At 29.5% G+C, this 9,860-nt stretch overlaps 1 long non-coding RNA gene across 1 annotated transcript; it reads right to left on the bottom strand.

The window, feature by feature from the left end:
• Window positions 1–1,355: 1,355 nt before the first annotated feature.
• Window positions 1,356–9,748, bottom strand: LOC148905987 (uncharacterized). Its single transcript, XR_016121622.1, has 3 exons — window positions 9,713–9,748; window positions 3,449–3,532; window positions 1,356–1,505 (listed from the first exon to the last, which is right to left on the bottom strand). It is a non-coding gene; the product is annotated as an uncharacterized LOC148905987 (long non-coding RNA).
• Between the last annotated feature and the right edge of the window lie 112 nt (window positions 9,749–9,860).

Genomic DNA, 9,860 nt, shown 5'->3' with positions numbered 1-9,860 from the left:
ACATGGTTTTAAATAAAAAAACTTAAACCAAAAACTATTTGGTTTTAAATAAATTTTGATATCAATATGAATATTTATACATCAAAAAGCTCAACCTAGGAAATATTATCATTAATACTTATTATATTATTAATATTACTAAGACACTTGAGCAAAATACAAGGAAAAATACTAATGACAAATTGTCTGGACTAAAACCGTGTGTATGTGGCTTCAAACCTAAGGCTAAGATAAATGAATAAAAGTGCTGATGTCATAACTAATTAAAGTTTGACAAACATATTTTTTGCCATAATACTGCATCCTGATGATGCCAGAAACCTTGCCCTAGGTTCAACTTTTATTTTTTAAATTGAGATTAATCATTCTAACAAAAATGAATCCTGATTGTTGCTAATGTGACAGTTATATATACATTTATTGGTTTAGCTTTCAAATTATTTTTTCTGTCATTTTTATTGGACAAAACAACTGCAATTACTACTTACAAAAATATTCTCCTCATGCGCAATATGCAAATCCATTTTTCTGCAAATAATACTCTGATCATGCGCACAAACAATGCAATTGGCAATATGGCTAGCTTTCCTGTGACTTGGTATGATTGAAGGATAGCAAAAACAGCCAAAACGTAAAAAGAAAAGGGGAAAAAATAATTTGAATGAAAAAAACAATTCTTTCCTTTTGGTCAACCTTCTTGGGATTGACTGTATCATATAAACAGTCAATCCCAAGAAGTTTGACAAAAACGAAATAAAATAATATATACAATGATAACATACATGTATATAATATAATCATATACAGTGTGTATCAGCTATAATCTAAAATATATAATATACTTATCATTTGAAGGTTAGCTGATTAAAATTCATTTTTTACTTTTTTTTACTTTTTTTTCAAAGAGTTTATTTCTACTAATATGAGAAACATTAGGGGCAAAATAGAATCTACTGATGAAATATTGTAACTTACTTAAAACAGAGTTTTAAATTGAAGAACATTTTTATGTTGGTTACAATACCATTTTGTGCTTCAATCAGATTCTACAATAGCTCTGTTTTGAAAACATTTGCCCATTATTATGCATTAACAAAAGAAAACATTGGAGTTGTTTTTATGGTTCATTTTGAATTAAGTTTACAAATGTTGGCAATTTAAATGTTTTCTGTCTAAATTCAGAGATTTGATAATCTGTTCCAAACCACGGGCCACAAATTATACACTTTGGTAAATGGATCTTATTGCATTTAACATAGTGTATTATATTATATTACACATTGTGTTAGCCCAAGTTGAATTAGAAATGGAATACAACAGCTATGCACACACACACACACACACTTTACCTTAATAGAAGCATCTTCTAGAGGATGTGATATTGTTTGCTGAGTTTGGGAATCATCCATATTGGCAGATGTTGCTCTTTAGAATTAGGAATTGTAATAATTTACTTTCTTTCCTCTTCTTGTATAATGCATCCCCTAAGGCTTCTTGATTATTATCTAAGCACAAGTCAATAAACAAACGAGTGTTACTTCTTTTTTTTAACTTAAATAATTTGCTGATGAAGTTATAGTACTAGGAAAATATTGTTTGAGGATGTCAGAGGCTGTAATATTGAATACAATCTAGTGTTTTGAAATTTCACGTACCAGTACTATCTTTCACAATTCAATAATGCAATACTGGGCTCTTAATCATTATTTTGTACAAAAAATCTAAAGTCAAAAAGGCCAAAGAAATATACCAGACTACACTTTAAATTTTAAAATAAAACAAAATATTTAATATTTCTGAAATGAATAAATTACAATGTATACCTAAAATAATATTAGAAAAAATGTTGTAAAATAAAATAAAAACAATTATATTACAAAATGCAGCACACAAACCTTTTTTTCTATTTCATGTTAGCTTTGAAGGAAAGCAAATTAAGCTTAAATATGGTAAACCATCATAGCCAAAATGAAAGAAATTTTAAAAGATCTTAAGGTAATTGTTTAAACAACAGTACACTCAAGGTTTTCCTGTCACAGATGAATGCAGAATAGATAAACAAGATTCCAGAGAATAATTCCCACAAAGTTATAGAATTCTAGAAATGTATTTTACTCATGGTGTTTGTCGTAAAACACTATGGAAACTGTTTTCCTGATTATGTAAATGTTATGAATTGTCAATATTTCTTTATGACCATCTCTTATCATACAAAATACTTTTATTCAACTGGTAATATATGCGCATATGCCATTACCTCTCAGCTGGATGTCAAAAACCTTAAGGAGAATTGAACCTCACAATATGATAAAATAATCTAAAGATTCCCATTAAATGCTATGCTTCATTCGAATTTTATTTTAATGTAAGAAGGATGTAAAAAATATAAATCATTTAAGTTTGTAAAAAAATAATTTGAAACGTTTACAGGTCTTTAATGAGCCTTTATTTTTGGAATTTCTTGTAATGATTTAATGAATGTTATTTTTGATAATAATAATAATTCCTTACAAACAGAATACATGTAGCTAATAAATAAAATATGATGTACCATATAATTTTTGTCATATTCATACATCATAGGCATACTGTAGATCTCTAAATTTTAATGATAAAGCACAATGAAATCTGTCTGATATTTCATACACCAAATTTATAGTGCTTAGAAATAAAAGACAAAAAATGTGTTTAAATAGCACTTCACCTGGGAAAATAATATAAATAATGATATCTACAGTATACATTTAAACAAAAGGAATATATGGATCTACTAATGGACATGTCATAGAAGTAAGATTGTAGCCCTAAAGCTTTAAAAGAAACACAGTTTTAAAATTCATGAAGTAATTTTATAGAACATTATTTGGATCACCAAATCATATATTATATTTTTTAACACCTGACATGTGCTAGGTTTCCATGGAAGATAAGATACTGTACTTACCATTATTAACCCTACTAATGGTTTTGTAAATGAAAAGTAGGTCATGCAAGATTTAAATAATATAAAAAGTGAATTTTTGTAGTAGCTATGACATTTTTTCCTCACGATTACATCAATTCTATTACTAGCCTGTTGAAAATAAAGTCTAGAGAAAAAAAGAAAAACATTGCCGTCTATCAAAAACAGTAAGCAGGACCTTCTTTGTTCCTTAGTAAAAATACCTAAAAAATTGTGTATCTTTTGTTTTTAAGACAACCTCACTGAAATTTCAAGATTTTTTATTAATAGATTCCATCTGAGTAGATACAAAGTATAAAACTAAATGTCATTGAATCTTTGATTCAGGAAAGACAAACAAAATGTGTCAAACATATTCAAATGATCAGGGGGCAAAGTATAGGTTTAAATGTTGTTTGAAAAGCCTAAAACCTGGATAAACAAGGCTTTTGAACATTTACCACATTTAAGAAGAACGTAATCCTGATTCAAGTACACAATTTTTACCTTTAAGCTAGCTCCTTACTACTGTTCCAGTGGACCATATAACTGGACTATTTGAGGTAGATGTATTAACTAGTCACAGGAAACCTAAATAAACCAAGAAAAACCTTTGAATAAAATATCAAATGTTTTAGGACTATTTAGCTCATTTGAGAAACTTCTGAAATATTTTGAAAATTAAAATAGTTTCAGGAGAATGGAAGGCATCATGAGTATACAAGTCTACATTGCATGATAGCATGGTACAGATAACGATTTTAGCTCATTATATATGTAACAGATGAGACAAGCCCTTCTTGAGACATGTAGGATTTAGAATAATTCATTGATACAGAAATTGTTAAGTTAAAAGCATAATTGTATGTATTTAGAAAAGACTAAAAAAAACAAAAAAAACCCTTCCAATTACCAAAATGATTCATCAATCCTAAATCTTTTGTGGGTTTGAGAGATATGATAATATATAATAGCCAGCATTAGTAGTGGTTAAACACAGACAAAAGATATCATAATAGTTTCTAAGTTTTGATACATTAAACCATGGCAACAATAAGCCCTCTTAGGAATGGCTTTTAATAATCATGACAATAAATAAAATGATATTAATAATAATAACGAATGGAAGGTGATGATATTACTGATTATATTATGCTGAACATAAAAGAGAGTAGTCAATAAATCTAAAGCTGATTTTTTCCCTAAATTGAAAATATTCTTTTTTGGTGTACGTTCCTTACTAATTTAAGTCAAGTCAATCATGATATTTAACTCAGTGATAGTCTTAGTTTTTGTGTTAGTATCATATGTATTAATTATTACATTTTATTATTTGTGTTGTTTGAAAGTATTAAATGTACTAAAAAAATAAAAATAAAATAAAAAACAAAATCAGTGATAGCCTAATCAGCCCTTTGCAGCTCATCATGTGCTGATTAGTACGCTGTGAGCAAATAAATGAACATTTTACTGGTGTCAGCAAACACACTTTCTACAACCTGTTTTGAGAGATCATGATAAAACTGCTTTTAAAAACACACTTGTTACACATTGTTTAATTCTGTTCTTTACAAGTAGCTAAAACGAATCACCAATTTAAAACTAAAACAAAAATCTTGCTCTCCAATAGACACTTGGCCATTAACAGCAAAGGGCCTATTACCAATGGAAAAGACATACTGTACTCTATGGAAATTCACTTCAGACATGGTGATTGACTAAGGGTGACTGGCTACTAATTGAATGTTTTTTATTGAAGAATCATACACATTTTGAACTACACGAGGTCAAAACCCTCAATTTTTTAAACAGGAACTTTATACTTTTCATGAGGTTATTTTAAAAAATCCTAAAAATATACATTGTATCAGTTTTTTAGAAAAGTTTATTTTTCTAACACATGAAAATAACATTTTTTGCTTCAAAAACTTGCGCATAGGCATCCAATAAATGCTAATTATCTTGAAAACAAGCTTGGGACACCCCATTTTTCTTTTCATATTTGGAATCCGCATTAAATTTCACTTCTTATAGATGTAGTTTAAAGCTTAAAATTTCCTTCAAAAAAAAAGATAGTAGAGAGTGATTGACAGACCTGTTGCTTGAGATCAGAATCAAGGCAATTAAAAAGAGTATATATATGTACATATATGTTATGTATACATATATGTACATATATGTTGCAGCACAATGAAAAAATGTATGCATGCCAGAATTAGAATTGAACATACGCTTAAGACAAAGGAGAGAATCAGGATTATTAAGGATACAAAACAATAAATGAAGCTTTCTTAGTTTGATTAAGTCAGAAATTGGTAGCCATTTAAGCTTGGTAAATAGGTTGACAGATGGTTGTGAGAAGTCAGTGTCAAGGATCATACATGCTGCATGTTTTTGAAGCCGAAGGAGACTAGATAATGAAGAATGAGAACTATTTCCCAAGGTGCTCCAACACTAGATGAAATGATTATGAATACATGAGTTATACATGTAGAAGCGCAAAGCGCAGTAGTGGGAGAGGAATGGCTCAATTCTTTGTAATAGTGACAGCCTGCTCTTTACAATTGAACATATATCGTCAATGTGTTTCTCCCATGTAAGGTGACAATCAAGAGTAATGCTAAGTAGTTTAGCATGTTGGACCTTTTCAATTAAATTGCCATTAACAACAATGTTAAGTGAAGTTTATTGTGTGTATTAATCATGAGAGACTTAGTTTTAGTAGTGTTAAGAGCCATTTTATTAAAATTAGCCCAAGTAGACACATCAGAAGCAATATAATGAAGTCGAATATTTAACGATACTGGTAGAGGGTCAGATAATGTATCCTTAAAGGCAGTGTGTTGTGTTTGGTCAGTGAGATAAGAATTAATCCACTTAACAGTGGAGGGAGAAGAGCTGAGCTTGAAAATGAGAATACTGTACTTTGATCTACCAGGTCAAAAGCTTTTTTGAACTTGATTAACAAAAGCCCATTTGAAAGACGTCAATCCATAATGCCGAGTTCGTGATGATAATGATGATAATAATAACAATTCTTAAAATAATAATAATTCATGGACCACAGTTTGTATCTTGGATATAAACCTGAAAAATATGTTACTAGGTTTATATCTAAATATAGTCCTAAAGTGGCAGGTCTACCCTGTATGTAATATATACAGTATGAGTGGCCGTGTTGTATCCAATATACAAACTCTCGGCTGTCTCAAGCCATGTTGTATCTGACATACGAACTCGAGGCATGGCCAAGGGTGTTTTATATTGGATACAACACGGACATGAATATTGACAGTATATTGCTTATCAAACTTCTAGGTTAGTTCTTTCGTGTTTTTCACTAAAATTTTCAAGATAAATGTGAATCTGCCCAAGAAAATCCAAGTTAAAGTTTATGCAAACGAACATGATTCTGTATCTGATTTACAAAACTCTTCACGGTGGTGATTTCTGTTGTGTTTTCCTCATGAATTATTAATGAGTTTGATAAATTAAGATATAAATCTTGAATTTTTAAGGAGAATTATTTCCCCTCCTTATAATTGTTTTGTAGGAAATTGAAAAAAATGAAAGTAAATGAAAGTTTCACTCGAAGACTCGCGTCTCGGTAAATATTCCCTGATATTCACTTCACCTTTGGCAAATAATTGCTAAATATATCTTGAGGCTTATAGCCTCCATTCTCCATATGTAACTCTCACTTCTATGGTACTGACTTGATGCTAGATCAGTGTCTAGATATTGACTTTTAACGAATGTATTGGAAAGCGCCGGTGGCGTGCGCTGCTAATGCGGTGCCTCTCGCCAATGCAGCCCGAGTTCCAGTCCTGCCGATCTCAATGTGAGAAGAGTTGTTTGTTGGTTCTCTGGTTTGTTGGTGCTTCGAGGGTTTTTCTCCAGGTTCTCCGGTTTTCCCCCCTCCTCAAAAATCAACTAACCAAATTCTAATTCGATCTTTTGGCTTTCACCTAGCTTGGAGCCTAGCTCTGTTGTGATTGTCCCACGCTGTGATACAACAGCGAAAGCTTTGTAGATTTTAGATTTTAGAATTTAAATACATGTTCCCAATGAATACAATGAAACCGTGTCAAATTTTAACTTAAACCAACTGAAATGACCTACACTAAGTTCTATGAAACAATTTAAGTAAACAAATAAATATATATAAAGAAATAGATAAATAAGTGGATAAATAAGCACGCAAGTTAACTGGATGAAAGTTAATAGGATGAATGAATATTTTAGATCTAATAAATAATAAAATTAATTGCTAACAGTAATATATCTAAATATAAGAATATAATATCTACATATTAGATATCAATCAAATATTAATATGTGTTACAGTTAATAATTCAAAAATGTCATTTATTACATTGGTAAATTTTATAATTAATACTCTGAACAAATAAACATATGCATGCCATATGAACAACTACCAGATGATAACTAGGTAATTATAATGGAAAGCTAAATGTCTGCTCTACTTCCTGTTATACTTGTTATAAACTGGGAAAATATAAAACACTTTTCACTTAATAAGAAAAAAATGAAGCCAAATAATATATTTCATTATGATAAGGGTTACATCATCTGTGTTTATTATAGCTACAATGCAGTAAAAAAATTTTTTAATATTATTTAATATTTTTTAAATTATTTAATATTTAATATTAAATATCATTGAATATTTTAATAAACTAAAATTACAATTTCAAAAAATATCTACACAGTCACACAATTGATAATCTTAAGAAACATTGTACAGCAAAAATCTTTAAAAATATGAATTACACTTGTTTCAAATAGATAAAAGAAAGTAAGTACTCACAATCATACATACATACTATTATTAAATTTTGTTAATTTTACAGACCAATAAAAATAGGAATAATTTGTTCTGTTTAGTAGACACACAGATGGGTGATTAATGAGAAAATACTACCAACAAATGTGATAAAAAATCATCATCATCATCATGATTTTTAAAATAACAAAATAATTATAACATAATATGATCCTCTTACATACTTAACAATATTTTATTAAAGAACTGTGGGTAGAATTGCCTAAAGCAAACCCAACTAAAAGCACCCTTTAACCAATAGAGAAAAAATCTGCTGTCATTTGTTAAGACAATTTTGGTCATTAAACTTAGAATAATAAATCATAATAAACTTCTCTTTCCCTCAAATATGCAAATTTTCGAGAAATTCTATTCAGGCAAATAATATTTCAAAACTTGAGAAGAAATGAGATGTACTTAATAATAACCATATACCTTAAACTATATTTGAAGTATAGAAACAAAAGATGCTAATTTCCTTATTCCTGAAACTTGTAGGTTCGTGCATAAACCTGATAAGGGTATTTTATGGATCAGTATATTTTTCCTCATTATAAAATCAAAAAAATAAACAGAAGACAATGAGCCTCAGTGCAACATTTTTATAACAGAAACAGCTCAACAATAACTATATTCCAGTTCACTTTCAAGTAAAATATATAGACTTCAAAAATATCGATTAGTGGAAAAGATGTCAAAAATGTATTTTTTACTAGACAGATCAGATAATGATGCTAATAAAATTCAAAACTTATCTTTACACTAAATTTGTTTTAATTAGTTTAGCTTTAAAAAAAACTTGTTCATACCTTTAATCCAAAAACATCTTATTTTCAAACTCCATACAGTTCAAATGATACAAGAAAATTATATGTAATCTACAGTTCTACAAGAAATCATATTTCTATGAAAGTGTAGATGCTATATCCATAAAATGTAGATGCTATATCCTTAGCACATATGGCTTGAATAAATTGGTCAAAATGACAAATACTCGATCTAATGGGGAAAAGAGACTTCAAAGTACCCACATAACCACATATTTTAATAAAAAAAGAGCAAACTACTAAATAATAAGCAATTTAAAATTCCAAGTCCATAACATTTTGTTGGTAAAAACTATGAAAGTAGTTCCAAAAAGTTCATTTTTTTAGTATATACAATTAATCAAATTCAGCATTTTAACTGTTTGTTCCAATAAAATAATTTGCGGATAAGTCACCTCTTAGGATTTTAGTATGAGTTATATGCCAGGCTAAAGCAGCTGCTCCTCTAGTGACGAATTTTTTTTCAAAATTAATTTGTTCTAATCGTGTTTTTTCCCCAAGCGATAGTTCTATAGAACACAGTTTATGATTAAAAAACTTGACTAATCTTTTCATAACTTTAAAACAACTAGTGAAATATCTGAATTGTAGACTTAAATAATATTTAAATATTTTTTAGCTTTTGTTTTCCATGTGTCTCCTCTTTTTAAACTAAAATAAAAATGTTCTAACCTGGCTCTATCATCCTGATTTATTACAATGTATGTAAACAAATACTCTCCACAAAATTGTAGTGTAGTCTTTGCCACCCCCTGTACGGCCTTAAATATGACTAAAAAATTCTATAAGGAATATTCGAGAGCCCAACGAAAATTATTTGAGGTCAATTCACTGAAAAACTAGCCTATTGTAAGAGCTTATGAGACCTAGTTTCTGTCAGGCAAACTCAAACCCGCCATTTATTGTTTTTGATGTCAATCTATTGTTCGAGCGGCTAAATTTTGTTGAGTTCAAACCAAATGCGCCCGCCCTAGAATACACACTAGTTATAGCTAGGAATTTAGAAAAATAAATGAACTAAATTACTGAGGGGTAAATAATGGTTAAAATATAGGAAAAAGGTTGAAAATAAGCAGCAAATTCAGAGTAAGTACTCACATTTGGCGTCTCAGCTGTCGCCATCGTTGAGAATATAGCCTCGTTATGGCGTCCCAAACACTAGCGTCCAGGCTCTACAGACGTCATACCGGATGCGCGGTCAGATCGTTTAATGATATCTATCCTATAAAATCCTTAATTTTTTACC

Source organism: Actinia tenebrosa, unplaced genomic scaffold (genome assembly GCF_029948245.1).
Source record: "Actinia tenebrosa isolate PJP-AT-01 unplaced genomic scaffold, QUT_ActTen_1.0 PGA_scaffold6__47_contigs__length_16458017, whole genome shotgun sequence".
Classification (NCBI taxonomy): Eukaryota; Metazoa; Cnidaria; class Anthozoa; order Actiniaria; family Actiniidae; genus Actinia; species Actinia tenebrosa.
The sequence above is the reverse complement of the archived record's forward strand: the minus strand, read 5'-3'. Positions and strand labels throughout refer to the sequence as shown.